The sequence below is a fragment of the Thunnus maccoyii genome, chromosome 2 (genome assembly GCF_910596095.1).
Source record: "Thunnus maccoyii chromosome 2, fThuMac1.1, whole genome shotgun sequence".
Taxonomy (NCBI): domain Eukaryota; kingdom Metazoa; phylum Chordata; class Actinopteri; order Scombriformes; family Scombridae; genus Thunnus; species Thunnus maccoyii.
This window is the reverse complement of record NC_056534.1, coordinates 38,398,998-38,421,238: the sequence shown is the minus strand read 5'-3', so window position 1 is coordinate 38,421,238 and position 22,241 is coordinate 38,398,998. Positions and strand designations below refer to the sequence as shown.

The following is a 22,241-nucleotide window of genomic DNA, read 5'->3' as shown; positions in this document are numbered from 1 at the left end:
TCGGTAACACTTTATAATACAGCCCATGTTTTACAGTTTAACTTCTCATCATTTACCATGTAATTTCCCAGAACTGATGGTGTAACTTCCTCGTATGAATCTGTACATATAAAATACTTACTTGTTCCTATTGGTACTTAAATGTAGGTACAGCAGAGAAAAACAAGACAACGAGGAACTAGGGAGTAACAATTGGGGGTTCAGAGTGTAATTTCCCTACATTTACCATGTAATTTCCCAGAATTTATGGTGTAGCTTCCTCATATGAATCAGTATATACATATATGGATGAAGTGCAATAAAAACAAATGCCTTTGCCCTTTGCTCAAGGCAGTTATGACAATCATTTTTTTATGCATGTGAGTTTGGCAGGCAAGCTTCACCCACACTCCAGGGATTTATTATGCTTATGTCTTCTACTTCATTGTATGAATTTGAATAAGAGCAAGTTGAGAAATGGGCCCCTACTTTTGAAAATTAGCTCCTAGCCGGCATGTTCGTCCAGCACTGCAGCAGCTGATAACGGGCAGAAAGCAAACTTACATCTCTCAAGTGCAAAGCTATGGAAGGCTTGTATTGCCATCTAAGAGCAAAAAACTAACAATACAGTAATGTAATAATAAACATATGTATATCTTTAATTACATAATAGTAAGGTATGCAGGGAGTTGTAAAAATGTTTTTATTCTTTAATTACACAGAAACCACAAGATATGTGCTGTTCTCCCGTTCTTTGTAAGTACAGATTAACAACAGGCTGGATTATGAAGTTTACACTGTTCTCCCATTCTTACTCTGTAAATACAGAGTAACAACAGGCTGGATTATGAAGTTTACACTGTTCTCCCATTCTTACTCTGTAAATACAGAGTAACAACAGGCTGGATTATGAAGTTTACACTGTTCTCCCATTCTTAATCTGTAAATACAGAGTAACAACAGGCTGGATTATGAAGTTTACACTGTTCTCCCATTCTTAATCTGTAAATACAGAGTAACAACAGGCTGGATTATGAAGTTTACACTGTTCTCCCATTCTTACTCTGTAAATACAGAGTAACAACAGGCTGGATTATGAAGTTTACACTGTTCTCCCATTCTTAATCTGTAAATACAGAGTAACAACAGGCTGGATTATGAAGTTTATACTGTTCTCCCATTCTTAATCTGTAAATACAGAGTAACAACAGGCTGGATTATGAAGTTTATACTGTTCTCCCATTCTTAATCTGTAAATACAGAATAACAACAGGCTGGATTATGAAGTGACACACAGAGATTGATTTTTTGTTTTTAATAGAAAAAATGAGCACTTGGACATACGTCAGCGTGATAAGAACTACCTAGAATTAACTTAACCATCTTTGGGAAACATTTATTTGACATGTACTTTGATATTTTAGTTTGGCTCATGTCCCATCCGCTAACATGGAGGGGGCAGGATTTAAGACCTATACTGCAGCCAGCCACCAGGGGGCGATCAAGATGTTTTGGCTTCACTTTTGGGGAGTTGTCATGACGTCCATCTTTACATACAGTCAATGGTTTTTAGGGACATACCTGTACTTGTGTATTACCTGTGTAGTCACTGCACAACAAACACAAAATACGTAGTATTATAGTATAAATATAATAAAATAGTATTATATTTCTTTCTTGCACTTGTTAGCTGGTTGGTAATAAACAGTACTGTGCTCTAGATTTAATACACAATACAAACTATAATTCACTATAAATGCAAAACACATATTACTCCCTAAAATAAGTAATAAAACTGTGCCATCTAAAGCAACATATTTCTTTGGCATTTAGCTTAAAACATCATAAACCAAGTGAGTTTACGTTCTGGACACAGAGGTAACTTGTACAAACTTGCTAATAAACATTAATTTATTAATAAACTAATGCTAATGCTAATAAACATTCATTTTGTTGTTAAAACTTTACAATAAGGCAGGCAACACATAACCATAAGACAGACAATGTCACACATCTTAAATATGAATGCTCACCTAAGCAATATCACTTAACCATTGAGGCTAGTGAGCGCCGAGAGTGAACAACTGGCTCTCACAGTCTAACTGCCACAGCTAACGTTACAACCGTCTGAGCCCAGTCTTCCTCCTACCAGCGTGTTCATATATAAACCAACCAGTGTAAAGCGGATCTAAAGTAGTACTATCATAACACTTGAAGAGTGTTAAGTATTGGATTAAAGTAACAATATTACACAAACTGACTAAAATTACAGCTGAGTTACAACAACACAAAGCTTAAATTGTTGTTACCATGTAAATATTAACTATTATACACTTAATAGAAAGAGACAACTCCCTACCATGGAAAACAAAAACACAGAACCCTTCAAAATACGTTTGAAATATGATTTACACTATGCTGCTGTACCTACATTTAAGTACCACTAGGAACACATAGTAGGAGATGTCAAACTCCTGTACTCTCACTGGACCCATCACTCTCACAACAAATATTTAACCACACAACCTTGTACTGTCTACAAGAGACCACCCAGTCTGAGAGACCTGCTGCAGAGAGCCGACCTTCCACCATTTACTCAGCCCCATATTTTACAGACTATTCATCATGGCAATTACTGATATGGTAACGGCCCACAATGCAATTTTACACAAAACGCCACTACTTTCAATCACCCACGAACAGGAAAACCTCTCAACATCAAGGGTGTCATAACATGCAAAACAAATATCATGATCTATATGCTCAAATGCCCATGTGGCCTGGCCTACATCGGAAAAACTACCAGACCACTTAAACAGGAGTTTCTGAGCACAGATCCACTATTGGAAACTGTGATATTAAAGGCCCAGTGGCAGTGCATTTCACACAAGCACCTCACAATGTTTCTTCTCTCAGATACATGGACATTGAACTGGTCAAACATCCCTGTTGTGGAGGTGATATAAACTCATTATTACTCAAAAGAGAAGTGTTTTGGATCCACACCTTGGACTTGCTGGCTCCAACAGGGTGAAGTGAGGACTTTGACTTGCGGCCATTTCTGTAGTGACTCTCTTGTGTAGGCTCTCTCTGGTCAGTCTCCTCTATTCACCAGTTGTGTGTGTGTATGTATTTATGATATGCCCTGTGTCTTTTTGATGTTGACATTATATCCTCAGCTTGTGGGTTATATAACTTCTTTTGGTGGTATTGTTCATTGCCATTCAATATTACCACCTTTTATATCAGCGGAGCCGCCTCTAAATAAGTTAGGTTACATTTTCCTTTTTTATTCTTATTATCACATGACGGTTCATACCTGATGCTCTATAGTCATGTGATATTCAAGTTGTTCTGATTCAGCTCCAGCTACTGTACAAGGTCTTTGACATGTCTGTATTTTCTGACAATTGGTGTATTTTCTAGGGACTTTATTGTGCATTTTTACTACACACTGTATGTCGTATACACAGTCATACAGTCACTGTGTTCACTAACATGCTGAGTGTATTATCATTAGATTTTCTGCACTGCTGTGAAGTTTTTATCTGTTATGTATGTATTTATCTATCCATTCTATTGTATTTATCCAATCCTAGGGAGCCTATTAGGACCAGGTGACCTGTCAGGTGACTTGGCCTGGTAGGTATTTGAAGGTGTGTCTCTGTATGCTTCTCTGTCTGAGGTAGAGCTTAACGCTCAAAACATCACATGGTGGTATACCAATAAATGTTCATGGGAGCATCATCTAGTGTGTGAAATGATCAATATTCTACCTATACTGTCCAAAAAACATGCCAAAACAATAGTGAGTGTCCTATTCTTTTTTAACTACTAAACCCATGCATCTGAATGCTTTATTCGCCACCCGCATTAACTAGCTCATTTAATGCTCTTTATGAAATCTATATCCTCTGTCCTCATTGGTATCTTTTGGCTGATAGTGACTCCTGTGGCTAGTTGTGCTCCATCTGTTCAGGGAGCCACCGAGCAGTGGGGATTTTCCAAAAGCAAAGAAATCTTTGAGATGCAGGTTTGCTTCATATGGGTTAGTCTGGTAAGTGGTTCAGAGATTTAGATCATAGCTTTATTCCTCTAACCTTTCTCAAAATACTATTTTTCTCGTCAAATTGCCAAAATTCAGCTACTTCTTGCTCAAAGCTACGGGTGTGCCTTACAGTACAACCTCCAACACACACTAATGCTGCTGTAGATGAGCTGTGATGAACCCAAACTCATTTTAACAGACTTGATGTGATATTCAATGCAATCATTTTATCGTTAGTCATAATGATGAGGTAATGATGAGTTGATGATAATGATATCATTAAACTCATGTCTGACTTTTATTATCACTTTGAATATACACAAAACAATATTTAAATAATTACCTCTATCAAGTTTAGCTACTGGTTTTTACTTTGTGATTTTTCAGTAAGATATTTTATTACTTTTTGTAAATTAACAAAGACAAAATTCCATATAACATAAGCAATTTGCCTCCCTACCATATCCTACTATGCTCAGACTATAAAATAAGTATATAATATATAATATAAGTGACTCAGGTCATAGGTGATGGTCCGTGCACTTTGGTATTTGTTTACCATTAGCTGTGTGCCTCTGGTTTCAGAAGTTATGGAAGTGCATCAGTCTATTAAAAAAGACAACACAAGCATGTACTGTCATGGAGAGTGAGATAACACCTGCAAATAACAGGTTTGGCAATGATGTTGTTATTTCAGTTCAGAAATATCTGAATCAGTTGCTTGTTTTGTTCATATGAAGTTGGGGATACATTTGCTTGTAAAACCTCAAACACTTTGATGTTATTTCATTCACATCTTCATTGATACAAATTCAAGCAAACATATTTATAATCAGACTAGTACAGTACTAGTGGACATAACATTAACACTAATAGCCACTAAAATGAGAAGTATTGAATTAAAGCAAGAGTAGAATTTAGTAACATGCAAAGATATTGTTCACAAACATACAAACAATGTCTAGAGGCTCATGAACATGCTGCCTGAAGTCACATCATTATATTCATGCTTCTTTCTGTAGCCCCCCAGGATGAATCACACTAGTTTTGGACACTGCTCTTTGGTGCCCTTCTGTATTGACCTCTCCAACACCGATGTAACAGCAATACCCTACCTAGCTAACATGATCCTCCGCCTCCCTGTATCTAGATCCTGCAGCAGATAGTGTCAAGACACTTGATCACATCACACTCTCAACGAGGAGACTTTTGTAATCTTCATTTGCCTCTTTGACATTTTAGGAGTGGTGGCATACCTCTTCATGACACTTCTTTGATGAAGACCAGACAGCTTTTCCTGGGATTCATCATCACAGGTCATACTTGTTCCCTGACATTGATTTGTGTGGAGTGCTATCCAGCAATAGTTAAACCTGTGGTCTGCTTGAGGTTTAAGCCACTGACTTTGTCTGGAATAGTGTACACTCTTGCTCGGGTAGTGTGTTAATGAGTTTAGGATTTCACTACACTTTGTTAGCACAGATCACACTGAACTGTGTGGGTGAAGCTATACGGTTGTATCACTACTCTTCTGGAACTGAAACATCCTGGTCCAGGAGAAGGCGTCAGGCAGAGAGACGGGATGGGCAACATGAAACTGAAGGCTTTTAGGATAATATTGATCATCATAGTATCAGTTATCATCATGTATGTCTCCTTGATTGTTGTTATTCATTTAAGAAAAATACACAGCACAGCAACTGTTTTGAACCTCACAAATGTGTGCTACACCTCCACTGCTTAGTCAGGGTTTGTCCAGGCGATGTTGTTCCTCCAGAGGTCTGTTAAACTGCCTCGTACCAAGTAGCTGTAACATTTCAGCCCAGTCTATTTCATGATGATTGATGCAGCCTTAATCATTATGTTTTCCAGCTAACATACATTGTTAAATAAAAACATCATTGCCGTTCATTATGAATTATCAGTAATTACAATATTGCATCAACATCCATTTTGAATAATTTGCGACTTTTATGTTACAATAAGACAGCAGAATCGTCAAGATTTATAGTATATTTGCCTGTACATTCATGCAAAACTACAGTTTCTGCTACAAACAATCAAATGTTTTAGTATTTGCATATCATTTGTAAGAAGGGTTTGCATCAGCGCTGCAGTTTCAAAGACCTGAGAAGCACACTGGAACAGATGGGGCGTCTTTTCTCAAAGCATTAGGGTTGAGCTGATACCAAAGTAACACACTACAAAAGTAAGATGTCAATTAAGATTGGAGAACATCATTTGGTTCGCATGATTATGTCAGATTATCGGAGTGTACGAGCCTTTAATCTTTCCGACGAAAATCTTCTGGGTTTGTCCATTTTTTTTGCAAACAGGTTTTAACCAAGAATCCGTTTTTCCCTGTTTAGTAAAATCACAGCAGTTTAGTGTTTTTTGTGTTTATGGGCCGATGTTCCAACTTCATGGTAATTAAGCAGCCAATTTAGTCTTTTTGAGATAGTTTTGTAAACCACATGCAGATTCAAACATTCATTCTGATTGGCTGACAGGCATACATGCCAATATAGAGATAAGATAGCGTGTTGATTGTATCTCATTTAAATTACTGGTAAAATGCAGCAACAATTAATTACCAGTTGTTTTTTATAATTATTTTTTATATAAAACGGTGTGATTATGCTTTGACAAATAAAAACCAAAATAATGAGCTGGCTGGCACATCCTATGTGTACACAGGCAACTACTAATGAGAGCTTTTCTCATGCTACAAAAAAAAAAAAAAAAAAAAAACTGATCGTAAGTGTAAATAGACACAGATCAGAGGCAGTTTTTTTGGTGACTAATACAGCAGTGGGACCGAGTGTGCGCTCATCCAGGCAAATTATTCAGATGCAAGACAAAACATTTTTCAATGCAGGGTACAAAGGAGTGAGGTGTGCAAACTGTTAAGCTCCCAATAAATAATTGTATTCTCTTAATAATACAGCAACACAGCTAATACAGCAGCACCTACAAAAAAGTCTTACTGAGCTTTTTAAAGTCATGGTTAACATCGTTAACAGCTACATCATGTCAATACTGAAACCGTTGTTTAACATCAGTCTTACTCTAAAAGTTGTACTTTACTCTGCTGTTTCCTGGTTTGCTGCATTTCAATGGCCACTATCACACAGCGCAGCACTCTTTAATGCCCCTGGATTACTGCTTCTTACCAGAGATTTATGACATCTGCTAATCTTTGTTTTATCAGCCACTGAAGGAAATGATTTAGCAAAAGTACAGTTCCTAGCTGCGTGAAGATAGAAGCTTTTTTGAGACATGCTGATGTTTAATCTTTTTATAGGGCATGTAGATGGCAAGATGGATGGACTTCACAGTCTACTGCCCCTTGCGTCTCATCTGTTTCACTGTGCAGATGTTCGGGCTCCACTCATAATCAATATCATTCTTGGTCTTTCTGCCAAAATCTGTGTCATGTGTTTAATAGTGACTGGACCTGGAAATAAAGCTGCAGAGATGTTTTTTCTCTCAACCAGGCCATCTGTGAAGTTGCAATCTGTAGGGCAAATGTCACATCTTTAATTGCAATAAACACCACAAGGTCCAGTGTTACAATTTGAACCTACTTCATGAGCTGTGTCTGCTCGGAGCGCTATTTGGCAGTCGTACATCTTGTGACATTCCTGAAGTACAAGCTCTTGAGATACAGACTGGTTGGAACTATCATTTCTTGGCTGACTGTGCTGGTGTGTTGTACAATCCTCATATGGGTACCATATCCAGCCATTTACTGCTTCACTTTTAACATGGCCTTCACCTGGTTTCTGATGCAGCTCTTTTGTTGTGTTGAGACACTTGAAGGCTTTTAAAATCATTATGATCACCATCTTCAGCTCTCCACTATCCTTTGTTGTTTCAATAATTCTGCATGGCCGTTTATCAAAGGAGGGCATTTATAACATTTATAATCTTTTTTGCAGTGCCACCTATATTGCTTTGATGACTGGATTCATCCCACCCATCCTCTATATTTATAAATCTGAAAACACTGTATTAAAGATACAGTATAAACATCTGCAACATGATGCTGAGACGCCTGAGTAACAACTTTGATCATCACAATTTGAAGTAGAAGCACAGGAAGTATAATATGTCAAAGGAATAGTTAAACAGTTTGGAAATATGCTTATTCGCTTTCTTTCCAAAAGTTAGATGAAAAAATCAATAACACTCTCGTGTGTTTGTGTGAGAGGATGGAGCAAGGATGTGATTAGCCAAGCTACAAGCAAACAGCAAAAAAAAAAAGAAAAAGACATCGACCAATACCTGTAAAGCTCTCAAATGAACCATAATTAACTGTATTTTAGTCCATTTATGAGGAGTTAAAATCAAGATTCAAGATGTTTATTGTCGTTCCGGTTAAACAAGTACAATTGTATGGAATACTTTGGCTGAGCGGCTACATTACGGAACAGTAAATAAAGACCCGAATGCTCTCTGGGTAGTGGTTAGTAAACTGTGGCATCATCATGTGGTTACAACTCTGTCCATATAACCGCACCATCAGTGATGCTACTGTAGGGCTGATCAGAGGTGCAACAGACCAGGAACTTCTAAGTGTTTTATCTTACTATTAATGTACATGCAAGAATAGTAACACTATTAGGCTGCATTCAGTCCAAATCCGGTGATCTGGCACTGTGACGCAGGGGACTACGGTGGGGGGGGGGGGGTGCTGTTTGAGGTACCAGTGAGACAATGAAACTTAATCCAGGAAATTGAGTTGGAGGTGCAGATTAATGTATTTAAGGAATTATCAGATGTCAAAAAACTACACAACAGTTTACAAAACTCACAGACAGGATTTTACAATTCTGGAAAGTTTTCATGTCGGTAACCGTTTTATCTGTCATCACGTTGAACAACGAGGTAAACAGTCGAATACGACATTCACGGTACAGAGTAATCCACCAGGAATGTGTACTTGTGTGTCTGTGATTGGTCAACGCAGTGACGTCGGGTTGTGTTTATGCAAAAGTTGAGTCCAGTTCAACTTCTTGCCGCATGGCCACCATGATTTTTTGCTGACCCCTATGCGCCCCCCCTCCTGCAGTGTACTGCAGGAGGGGGGGCGCTTAGTGTACTGCCCCCATTCATTGCTGGATTCGGTCTGGAATGAGGCCTTAATTATAATACTGATTAACTCCAGGAGCACATATATAGACTGTGATCTGTTTCTAGAGAGGTGTTTAGTTGAACGTTATATAAATGTATGACTAAGAGTGTGTTCAGATGTTTACTCATAGACTCTAAATACTGCTGTTCATCTATATCTCTGTTTATTTGTAAAAGCTTGCATACTAGAAAAAGATTCATTTTGAATGGTTTTGTGTTTCATGGTTTCCAGAGTTGTTTGGCTTTTCTTTTACTCAAGGACAGTGTGGCAGTTTCTGTGGGTTTTAGGACTTCAGTGAATCATGTTTCTGTCTTTGTTACAGAAACAATATGAGCTTGTTTGACTTCACAACTGATCATTTGAATATGCAAATACCAGACCCTACATTTAAAACTCTCTCTGTAACCAGACAGAGGTTATAAGGAAAAATCCATATATACAAATGACTGACTGGAAAATCAGAAAGACATTTATTCTCCAGTTTGTCACGAATAAAATACACGTTGGAGTCAAACTGTGTAAATGACTCATACTGTACTGTAAAGACCTCATCCAAATATATATATAATAACATATATTAACATATAAAAATACTGTTTGTGTCTGATTTTTTTCCTCCTTAAAATTCTTTCAATTACAATCGGACAACATTTGTCTCCTACTTCACTGAACAGTCTCTTCATAGTGAATGTGCACTAAATGTTACAAGTTTCCACATTACACTTGTGTAATTTGCATATTGGATCAGCTTCCAAACAATTTGTGATGTCACACGAGTCAGCTCATGCACGCACATGTAACTTTCCCCCTTCAACAGATGAATGTGAAAACAGCCCTCTGGCCTCAAACTCACATCAAGTGAAGCTTAAACATCCAAGAACAAGAAGAAAAACATGTTTTTCACCGGAGGGGGATTTTAATGATTAGTTATTATGGTTCCATTATTTTGCTTAAATTATTATACAAGAGTGTGATTGTTATGCTGATCATTTCACTTTCAGGGAATGTTCTTGACAAGATGTTACATCAAATATCAGTTAGGCTTTAAAGCCTCATATCTGGAGTCCTGTCCTTTTCTTTTGCTTTAACTCAACTGAGTGCAGTTTCTGTGATGACTAAGACTGAGAGAGACTGTTCACTAGAGACCCTACACACACCCCCCCTTCACCACCACCACCACCACAGACACCTGCTTGCCATGAACGAAGCCTTTGTGATTGACACAACTATCTCATCTGCCTTCCCCTCACGCTCAGTAAACACTACGGCCAAAAAGCAGTGACCTAGTCTGTTTGATGAGAGCGGATCATAAACTTGATTTTAAAGTGTTCCGATAGACGGCATCTTAAATTTGAGTTGGAAATCACCTCAGTGAAATTTGTTCCCGGCGGCAAATTAGATCCGTCATCACTGACTTACAACTCTCCTTCAAAACATGTGAAATACTAGAATACGATTCACTCGTCCTTCACCTTATTACCTTTGTTCTGTTTTCTACAGTTCTCTCTCTCTCTCGTCCTTATTTGAAAGTTAAGAAGTGTGTTTCAGAGTTGTAGATGACAATCATTTCAAGGATAAAGATTTGTAATCCTATCAATGCGCTAAACATCAAATCATGGATCTGCAGTACATTCTTTCATGATTTGTAGGTATCCTAGTAATTGGAATCATGTTTTTGAAACTAGTGTTTAGTGATTTAATGAATGTGTATTCATCTTACTGGTATAGCACAACAGCTGCTTGTATTAAGTGTATTTGGTATTCAGATAGTAAATCAATAGAAAGCAGCCACTTGCTTCAACGTTGCTACTTGCATTGTTTTGCTGCTTTATTTTTGGAGGGAAAGTAAAGTCTTTGTGCAGCTGCAGGCTAGCCTGTTGGCAGCTGTATGCTAATGGCTTGTCTTGTTTGTGACTTTGAAATCAAAGCAAGACTTATTCTGGTCAGCGCTGGCCTTAAGGCTGTTTCTGGTCAAATAAATAAATAATAATGATCATAATAATAATAATTGTTATTGATAGAATAGAGAACTTCACTAAGACTCAGGAAACTAAATGCTCGCTGATCATGTAGAAGCAACATGCTAACAGCTTGTTTTTACTTTCAGGAATAAGTTTGGGGGTCTTGAGATGCCGTCTGTGACTGAATCATATACACAAACTAGACTCAAACAGAAAAATATAAGCAGAATCCCACAACTGGTAGCATAGATGAAGTGATCATCACTGCATCTTTCTCTAATCACTTCAGTTCTGTCACTCTTTCTTTGCACCTCTCACTCCCCTCAGCTACCTTTCCCCCCCCCGTCCTCATTCTCTTCCCTTCATTTTCTTTCCGCGTTTCTCTTTGAAGTCTTTTTAGTCCCTCTTCACTTTTCTTTTCTTTTTTCCTTTGCTGTATCAATTCCCCTTCTATCTCCCTCCTTCTGTCTCTCTCTCTACCTTTGTCCTCTCTCTATCTTTCATGCCTCCCTCCCTTCCTCTCCATGTAGGCTGTGTGATATGTAAATGTGCAGACAGCTGCTCTCGTTCTCTGGGTTTTGATTCAGCCGTCGGCGTAATTAACGGCTCTGCGAACTGTGACTCATCCCGAACTAGGTGAGAGCAGCTCTGTCAGCCAATAAGCAGACTCTCTTTAACTCTCTGTGGTCTCCTCAGTCTGTCTCTCTCTCTCTCAAACACACACACACACACACACACACACACACACACACATCGTAGGATATTTACTCAGACATTTACTGAGGCACTTGCACACCCATGCCCAAAACTAACCCTAAAACATTAGGGGTCATCTCCCAGCGGCTGACTGGTGCATTGTTTTCTCTGCCCTCTCTTGTCTTGGGTCTTTCTTCCTCATTCCATCTTGTCATCTTCCTCCTCATCTTCCTCGTCCTTTCTCTTTTCGACCATACCCTGCAGTAACTTCTCTGCTCTCTGGCCCTCTCTTCCTCCTGGAGCCTACTTATCTCTTTAATGGGGATATCAATTAACATGGGAAACTGGGATCCCAAGGCCCTTAGAGAATTAATGCACAACATCTTAAGCCATAGAGACAGGCTCCAATGTCCTCATCTGCTCTCTTTCTTCTTCCCCTTCCTATTTTTCTTCTATGGTGTTCTGCTTCTACATAGAGGGAATGATTCATTTTCTCTGAAGCATCTTCTTGTGTTTGAGCCACTTGCTGTTTATACAGTAGCAGAAAGTTTTATGTTACGTTTTTATAATTAGGTATGGGTTGGTGAGCCGCATCTGCACACCTATCCCAGTCTGTTGCAAACACACACTGTGTTTTGACAACATGGCAGGTGCAGAGATTTGACTGTGGTAAAAGCACAGAGGTCTGTGGTGGGTATAAAGAACAGAACAAAATCTAAAATGACCCAAAGGGCAGTTTAAATAACACCAATAAAGTTGTATGTAACCACATCATAAATGTGCAATCAGCAGTATCGCTGTAAACATACCACTCTTCCCACTAACAGAGCATATGGTAATATGTTTGATTTTCAGTAATTAATTTGCGGTTGCTGCCCTGCTGAACATTATTAGTTGTGTTGATGAAATTATTTTGCCATGAGTATAAAGTGGCAGAGGAGGCTTTGCTTTGACAAGTAGGAATAGTGTCATTATTGTTTAAACGATGTCTCATAAAGATACGAACATCACTGTAAAAATTAAGGCAAGTCCAGAATATAGTGGTTTCTGATCAGAAAACATGACTCACATCAACAAAACACGTTCATCCTGTTATTGATAAAAGTGAAAATAAACCACCACTAAACAGGTTTTTGACCATGTGTACAGGAAGTAGCTCAACACATTCGCCAAACAAATATTTTAATTATTTATTCCTGTGAGGCATGACTTCCAAAAGTAAGGTGTGGTTAAAGTTTATCAGCTAAATGACCTGGTTAATGTTGAGACTAGACAACCGTAGCCGATGAACACACTCATCCACTAATTCAGCCATCATTCATTTCATTATTTACTGTGTTTGTCTCACTGTGACATTAACCTCAGTCTGAAATATATAGAACAGTAAATAAGAAAAATCAGGTCAAACAGTTACTTTCAGTAACGCACCATAATGCAGCTTCAGTTGGCTATACCATTAATAACACAGACCTATATATAAATGAATGAACGTATTGTTGTCAACACCCTGGTCTGAGTGTTTGAAACATTTATTCAATAGATAATCACAATGAAACAACAATAAATCTGTTAAACGTATTTCCATGTGTTGTTTCTGATGTTTAAGAGTCTTTAGCTGCTCTGTTTTTATCCTCTTCTCATGTTTTTGATGATCCATATTTCACTGATTGCACATTTAATAATAGTGACTCAGTGTCAGTGGAGGTACTGGTAGTAGACACTGGGCTGATCAAAAGTCTTATATAACTTAAAGCTTCGAGGCCTCAAGATGAATCAGTGTCTTTAGTTACTGCCTCCCCTTCCTCATTTGAAAAAAAAGGGTATCATAAATATTTTCTTAACCCCCCCCCCCCGTCCAATAGGGTGACTTGACCTCATGGTGTGAGGTTACATCGGGGTTCTATTTCCTGCTGTGTCAGAGCCTGAGGTCCTAAGGTCAACAGTGAAATGACATAATCAATGTCTAAACAGAGACGCCATCGGGAGGGGATGACCTGTCAGTGCAGGAGAGGATATAGGCAAATATTAATGGCATTATTGATATTCCCAGTCATCTTGAAAGAGAAACACTTCAATCCCACCCCCACTTCACCCCTTTGGCTCACAGACCAACAGCACTGTAAGGTTTTAGGATTAATAGCCTCGTGGGATTTCAGTTTGTGTCTACAAAAATGAATCACATTGCAAATTTATGTTCACTTATTCTTTATTAGTAAGTGATTTTAGTGACTTTGTTGTGACCTAAACCAATTTTAAACTATGCAAACACCTCCAAAACACACTAAAACTTTTTTGTTTTATCTCATTGAAAATCTGTGATGTGGTCAAAGGGTGAGTTTTACCATCGCCTCAGAGATAAAATTAAAAACCAATCAGAGCTGATCCCATTCATATCCATTATACTCTGAACTGGATCAATAGTGACAAGGTCTGCAGATCATCGCTCTCGGGCTGTCAGCAGGGGAAGTCCTCTATAGGAAGACGGCAGACCAACAGCGCGAGCTGGAGAAGGAAGGCATCAGTGAAATATAGATGTTTATCAAGCTGGGTGAGATTTATTTAGTTATGTGTGTGATTAAGTGTTTGATGTTACTCTACACAATGTGAGCCAGGGGTTTATTTGATGGGAGGGGTGTGTGTGTGTGTGTGTGTGTGTGTGTGTGCATGAGAACGTGCGTCTGCGTTGTCTTTTTTTTCCCCCTTTATGGCGTTTGAAACGCTTTTTTTTCTTATTTAAACCATGTTGCTTTGGTACCCCCTGAGCTTTCAAACCCCTGGGTGGTCGATATGGCCTAGTTTTTGAATTTCCTGCTGCACATAGAGAGGCACACAAACAACTGGCACACATACAATGCACCGTCAGCCCCACTCTCACTGCACACATACACGCAATACAGTCCTTGTAAGCGAATCGACAGAACATGCATGAAGGTGCTTTTGTTCTTTCCTTTTTCATTCCAGAGAGGACAAGAAATGCATCTAAAGAGGGAAAGTAAGGATGACGGAAGGGAGGAGGTGAGAGAAGAGGAAGGGGAGGAGATGAGGAGGGGGACAAGAAGGAGGAAGAGGAGGGGAAGAAAGGGAGGGCTGAAAGTATAATAATGTGTCACAGTATATGGAGCGGAGCCAAGACACACGCTGTGAATAATCTGTGGTGGTTTTTTGCTGAGCCGGTTGTTGTAGCATTAAAAATATAATGCCAAATATGTCCCAGTGTCTGGCTCGCCTTAATGATGACAGCCCAGGGGATGGATAATTAAGACAGAGGGATGAGGAGTTTGCCTCTATACAGCTTTAATAGTTTTCCAATGGGTCTCATTCAATGGTAGTATATAGGAAATTGATACTTTGACACTATCAGTGCTGGTTTAGAGGTGAACATGCTATGAAGTAATGGGGGTCTGTCCTACTTTTAGTGGAAAAAAGGATGTTGCAAAGAGTTCAGAATGTATAAAATGGCATAAAATATACTTTATTCACAATGCCAATTCATGTAACCTCAGAAATGAAAGCTCTATTCCATCCATATTCAAAATGTATTCTGCCGTTTCCCAAGGTCTGCGAGTGTTTTGTACGTACAGTAGAGGCTCAGTAAAGCACATGCAAACTCCCAGACTAGCATGCGTTAAAAAGCCAGCATAAAAAAACACGGACAAAAACTTTCCTCTTATTACTCGGGTGAATCATGAAAGAGAACAGAGATGGATATATAACAGTAGGTGCATAGCAATAAGATTCATCACCTTGAAATCCAGGTTTAGACCTAAATCTACTGAAGTGTTGAGTCCCAGAGTGTCTTAAATAAACCACTCTGAAGCCAACGGAGCTTTCACAAGGAACATCTCAAACTTTAAATCTATAAAGAAAAAGCTTCATAATGTGCACTTCTGCCCTTCCTCATGATTTCCTCTGTCTGCCCTTTACAAGGAGAAATGAAAACCAGCTGATTGATTAACCAATTATCTTACTGACCAGTTGACTCATTGATTTATATATAGGGAAGTATCTTTTAACAGTTTCCTATTGTTAACATTGGATTACAAAAAAAAAAAGAGTTGTTGTCCATGAGAGGATCAATATTCCATCATACAATACTGGACATGTCTCAACAAGCTGAAGACTCTACAGTCATGCTAGTGGCTCCATGAAGCACAGCAGCGCTTCAAATGACATATTATACATATTTACAGGTCTATATTATTAATCTCTACTGGACAATCCTTATTTATCTCATACTGGTCCTTTATGCAGCCCCTCAGTTCAGCCTCTGTCTGAAACAGGCTGTTTGTGTCTCTTTAAGGTCCCTGTCCCCGAGGAGCACACTCTGTTCTGATTGGTTAGTTTCTGAAAGCTGCGTCATGGCTGAATTCAGGCCACTCTGTAAACCAACCATGAAACAAACTATAGCAGTCAGATTTCACTACTTTTTCTTGTTCTTTACTCAAAATGTTAACTTCTCAAAATTACATCCAAATCAATAAAACCCGAGAGTGGATAACACAAACAACACATGAAAAAACCAACAAGCAACAAACTTAGCAACGGACGGCCATCTATAGACATGCATGACGAGCTAACGTCAGCTCGGCTGTTACAAACATCGTGTTCAGAGCAGGTTGACGGCTGAGCTTTTGACTTGCATGGAACATTTCTACTTATGTTAACCTCAAGTTTTGGAATTTTGACCATATTTAACATCATAACAATATATAAATAACAGAAAATCACAATAGGCATAATATGGCCCTTTTAATACTAATGTCACAATGACAATGGTGCCACAGTGATGCTAAGCAGGTATGAAGTTCAGTTCTTCTTACAGTTGCTAATAAGCACTAAACACAGACTCATAAACTAAAGCATTGGACAAATTATAATGTTGATCTTATGATGGTGTTGGAAGTAAACTCAGGGAAAACTGCAACTCACCCTGCGGGGGGGGGGGGGGGGGGGGGGGCATGAATTTAAGCACCAAATTTCATGGCAATCCATCCAAAAGTTGTTGAGATATTTAAAAACCACAAATGTCAACCTCTTGGTGGCGAATCTCCAAAGTCATTATTCTGCATCATCTGGGCACCATGAACGCCCGGACAAACAAACAAACAGACAGACAGACAGACAGACATGGCGATCCATAAATCCTATGATAGATCCAATGAACCCACATACATAGACATACGGATACACAGAGTTACACAAATGCAAAGCTGACGCACACATGTAAACAAACACACACACACACACACACACACATTTCATCCCACATGCTCTGTAAATAGAGAGCAGGATGTTGCAGACATTTGGGTGCATGAACAAACAAGAGATGCTCCTAGAAAGAGAGAGAGAGAGAGAGAGAGAGAGAGCAGGGAAAGAGGGAAGGACAAGACAGAAGGGTAGAGAGACAGAGAGGATAGAGACGGAGAGAGAGAGAGAGGAAAGGAGAGCGAGGGGTAGGTGGACAGATGAAGTGGTGACTCAGGAATGAGATATGAAAAGAAAAGATTCAGCACTTGGAATTATTCTCCTCCTCCTCCTCCTTTCACGTCCTTCATCCTCTCTGTGGACAGGAAAGGTAGCATGAGACAGACATGGACTTCACCCTGAACTCCATCCGTCTTCTCTCCTCTCATGTCCTCGCTTTCTGTTTCTGTTTCCTCTCATTTGCTCTTTTTTTGTGTTTTGATTCTTACCTTGTGAGGAGCAGTCACCAAGCACAAAGACTGCAGTTAATAAAAGAGGATATTCAGGACATGGGACACAAACTGTCTGCTAGCAGAATATTCTATATAAAAGTTTAATACAAACACAAAATAAAAAATAATACTAAAAATAAAAAAAATAATAGATGAGCACTGCAGTGGTTGGCTCTGTTTCTCACACCAAAAAGGAGTCTGTTTGAAAATGAAAAAAAAATCACACCTACGCAAATGTGAGCAGCTTTTATCTCCTGGTAACGTTGTTAAAATCCTGTAATGATCCTGTATTATTTGACCAGAGCACAGAGGTCTATTTAGGCTGGCATCTGGCCTTTGGTTGTGGGATCTAGATGCCTCCATTCAGTCCCACAGGGGGACAGAAAGTGTCAACACTGTGATTTGGATGCAGTAGACACAATTAATTATATCCACTGTCCATCCCATAATGATGTTTGAGTCTAATGTTTCATGAAAATGTCGACCATCCCTGTTATCACTGGATGTGAATGTAGACTGCAGGACAAGTTGATTTGCTGTCAAAGGCTTGTCATCACTATATGAAAGCTTTGTGCAGTGTGTGTAATTTGTTACGTTTATACACTAATATACTACTAACATATGGATATAGCACCATATGTTTGCTAGCTTCCCTTTTTGTTCTCTCTTGTCTTTGTAATGTACACATACTGTAGGGTTCCCCCAAGGAAACTATGAGGCAAGACACCCAGCTGTTGGCACATTTTGTCTCATAATCAGTTTACTTAGTAGATGATGGCATCAACAATAGCCACACTCATTAAATATCAGTGCTGTTTATATGTTCAGATTATTATCCATAATGCAGCATCTTATCTGCTCCTAAATGTATTCTACAGCATGACAACGACCCCAAACATACAGCTAGAGTCATAAAGAGTCATCTTCACCTACAAGAAGAACAAGGAGTCCTGCAACAGATGGTCTGACCCCTACAGAGCCCTGATCTCAACATCAATGAGTCAGTCTGGGATTCAAATAAGAGACAGAAGCAACTGAGACGCCTTAATTCACAGAAGAACTGTGGCAACTTCTCAAAGATGCAGGAACAACCTACCTGCCAAGTACCTTGAAACACTGTGTGAGTGTACCGAGGAGAGTTGGTTTGGTTACAGCAAAATATCCGTTTCATTTAAGTTGTTTTTTTTCTGTTCAATGCACTTAGTATGAAAAGTTAACTGATTAACTATTCATGGAATTATTTTTGAAAACATTTACAGCATTTTTTCACAAGTGCCTAAAACTTTTGTACAGTACGGCATGAAACAGAAGCTTTATTCTTCTCCACACAGGTAAAGGCATTATTCCATAAACGTGTATTGATTTTTATGATGTCTGTAAAGGGTGTTCTTTAAAACATGGTGCCCCCCTCCGCTATGAAACACTGTTATACAACAAAAAGCTTCCATGTGGGTTAGTGAATGAATACAAGTGTGGCTTTAAAATTGATCAGTGCTCACTGCAGGAGGAAAAATCTGTTTCAGTTAGTTGTTCAGAATAATGGAAGAACTGTGGCTTTGTGGTTTTCATGTGTGGATGAGATGCTTCCACCAGCTGGACAGTCTGGCTGTGATCCAGAAAGGACCTGATACCTACATACATACATACCTACCTACATACCTTCAAGGACATCAAGGTACCTGCAGTCTGACGTTTCTTCTTCTTTCTCTTCTTCTTCACATTCACATGGTTTCTATTAGCATGATGCTAACTGAAACATCATCTTTCTTTCATGTTTTTAGTGAATGTTGGCCTCAGGTTATGTTCTCTAACAGCATCATAGTATCTCATTGTAGACTTAAACATTCACCTATAGGTGCTTTTATGGAATTGGGGAATATTTATTAAGACTTCTGATGAGCTCACGTGGTTGGTTTCTCAGATGCAAAGGTGGTTTGTGTTTCATATTTTGACCTACTTGAATAACTTTTAAGTGGCAGATTCTTTTTAATTCAGTTCTCTGAATCTGTCTCTCGCTGCTGCACCTCTGATCTCTCTCTCTCTCTCTCTCTCTCTCTCTCTCTCTCCCTCTCTCTCCCTCTCTCTCTCTCCCTCTCTCTCCCTCTCTCTCTCTCTCTCTCTCTCTCTCTCTCTCTCCCTCTCTCTCTCTCTCTCTCTCTCTCTCTCTCTCTCTCTCTCTCCGGAGCTTATCTCGGTGCGCATCGTCAGCATCAGTTTGAAGTCAAATCTGACAGCCGCTGCCTTGCTCGCTCCTTTTTACCATCTCTTCCACTCATTGGTGGTCATCCCGTCTCGTTTGAGAGGTACAGTCCCGGATTAGTGAGCTAAACGTGTGTAATTATTGATGTACTTTTTGGTTGGGTGGGGGGAAATTGACCTCGATTGCCGCCCGGGATGTGAGAGTCTGTGGGCTGACGTGCTGTGCTCTTACCTTTTCTCTCTCTTTGCAGTTTATCCGGGACTGTGGGAGCGCGTCTGCTCGCTGCCTTCAACTTGGGGTGAAGAAAGACACGGGAAACTCCTCGGGATTCTCCGTACACCGAGCACTGATCCGGATATTCTGGTGAGCACACTCTGCCCAAAATTGTTGCTTGATATGAATCCCGTGGATTTTTATTTTTTTCTTCTCGCAAACATTTCAAAGTGCAGCTCGTGATTTGTTGTACTGATTCGTAACGGGCGCGTCTACATGACCTGATCACTTTGTCTTCTTTTAAATGATCAACACAAAACACTTCAATAAGCATTAAACTGATGGATTCCTCGTGCCAAAAGCTGGGAGAAAAGACAGCGTGGTATCGCAGATTGTCCGCTGCTCTGTTTCCAATCTTTCCCCCCAGTGGCAGCGAAAGTTCTCGCTTATTATGCATGGGAATTAAACGTGGCCATTTGTGACAATTATCAGTCAGTATTCCTATCACGGAGAGTGAAGAGAGCTAAATACACCCGGGGTGAGGGAGTAGGGGAGCGATTAGGTGAGAGGAGTGAGGAGTGTGAGAAGAAAGAAACATTTGAGAGATCCCTGAGGGAAACGCAGCTTCCCTCCTTTTATGAGAGGGATTTTATTAGTCTTTTATTTCCCTACAATGATGACATTGTCTGATATTGTTCTAAAGCCTCTACTTAATATGCTATTATTGTCAGTGCCATTACTCCCCATTATATGTATAGTGACATCCTACAGTACTGCTGCTTGTGCTGTAGGCAGAAATCTGTGGGGCCATTTGCTGCTTTTATTGTCCTGTTTATCAATTAAGCTTGTCTATAATGGAGATATCACACTTCCTCCAACATAAAACATTACTCTCCCACACACCATCCGTTAGCATCTCACCTCCCACATAGCCACACTTGCTGTCCAGAGCTGATTATCTGGTTATGTGCCACCATTTGCACTAATAGAGAGTCCCTACTTAATGTAATGACATCGCGATCTGTCAGCCGGTGCACAACAGAGGGCCGCTTAAAGGCTCATAAGCATGTCATCAAGGGCAGATTGAGAGGCCGTAAAGACACAGAGGGCATGACAAAGTGCCTGTGGAGGTTGTCTGGGTAGTTTGCTGATGTGTTTTATCGTCCATGTACAGTATGGGGCTGTCATTGTGAAGCATGTACCTTGGTATCTAGTGTGTGTGTGTGTGTGTGCGTGTCTGTGTGTGTGCGTGCGTGTGTGTGCGTGTGTGTGTGTGTGTGTGTGTGGGCTCTGCTCAGTCATGTGTATGCAAGGAAAGGATATGTGTGCAAAAAGAAAGGAGGGACAGACAGAGGAAGAGAGAGAGGGAGAGATTATGCTAACTCAAAGTATTGGAAGGAAAAAGGAAAACCCATGTAAGCAGTTTTTCTTTTAGCTTATATATTTATATATTTAGCTGTCAGGGCCTTCACTGATACACACTAGGTTCTTCTGGCTTTGACATGCTTGTCACCAGCAAGAGGTTTACATGAAAGAAGGCCACTGCTTATTTTAGCTTAGCTATACGACCACAAGACAAACAGAGGGAGGCTAAGAGGATTGACCCAACACGACCACTGACTTGAACACAAATGAAGTTATAACTCAGGTGACGTGAGAGGAAAGAGCTGGACAGCAGTCGAGGGTCCACTGTGTCTCCGCTCAGTTTTCACAGTGGCCTAAAAGCTGAGGCGAGAACGCAGGAAGAAATGATGCACCACCAGTGGAAGCAGGGGGATATTTAATGATCATAATTCATTTCTTGTTTTTAAGCTACATTTAAGATAAATTGAATGAGAGATGTCACCTGTCATCCCTACCTTACCTCACCTCCTGTACTCTGATCAGACGTCTCTCAGTCTCAGATGTTTCACTACAGCATCAGTTTTGAGCCTCATTGTTAGACATGAGCAGGCAATCAACCAATCATTTAGCCTCAATGGCCTCCATCAGTTTAGATGTCAGGTGAAAATGAGATGATGTATTCTCAGATGATGTGTCGACACGGTGTCACTGATGGCAGTCCAGGTAATGTTGTGGCTCCTCTTAATGATTGTGATTATAGTGATCATTTGATTATCACCAATACTGGTAATAAAGTAGGTAGGTAGGTGCATTACATCATCATGATAATGGCGTTCCAGCGCTGCAGTCAGGAGTAGTTCGCTACATCTTACACCAGAATGAGATCAAAAAGGACTTGATTTTCCCAGAATATTCTACAAGAGCTGTATATTGGAGCAGAAGCAAACACGGGGTTAAAGTGCTCTTG

General features: G+C 39.6%; 1 protein-coding gene across 8 annotated transcripts in view; it reads left to right on the top strand.

Moving 5' to 3' along the window:
• The first annotated feature begins 19,713 nt into the window (after window positions 1-19,713).
• The window catches only part of ptprdb (protein tyrosine phosphatase receptor type Db), a 151,350-nt gene continuing 148,822 nt past the window's right edge, over window positions 19,714-22,241 (top strand). For 7 of the 8 annotated variants that reach the window (XM_042429249.1, XM_042429240.1, XM_042429186.1 and 4 more), the window contains exons 1-2: window positions 19,714-19,820; window positions 19,968-20,080. The gene's annotated coding sequence lies outside the window, so the exon portion shown is untranslated. Of the gene's footprint in view, window positions 19,848-19,967; window positions 20,081-22,241 lie in introns of all 8 variants that reach the window. The other variant, XM_042429170.1, reaches the window with a different exon arrangement.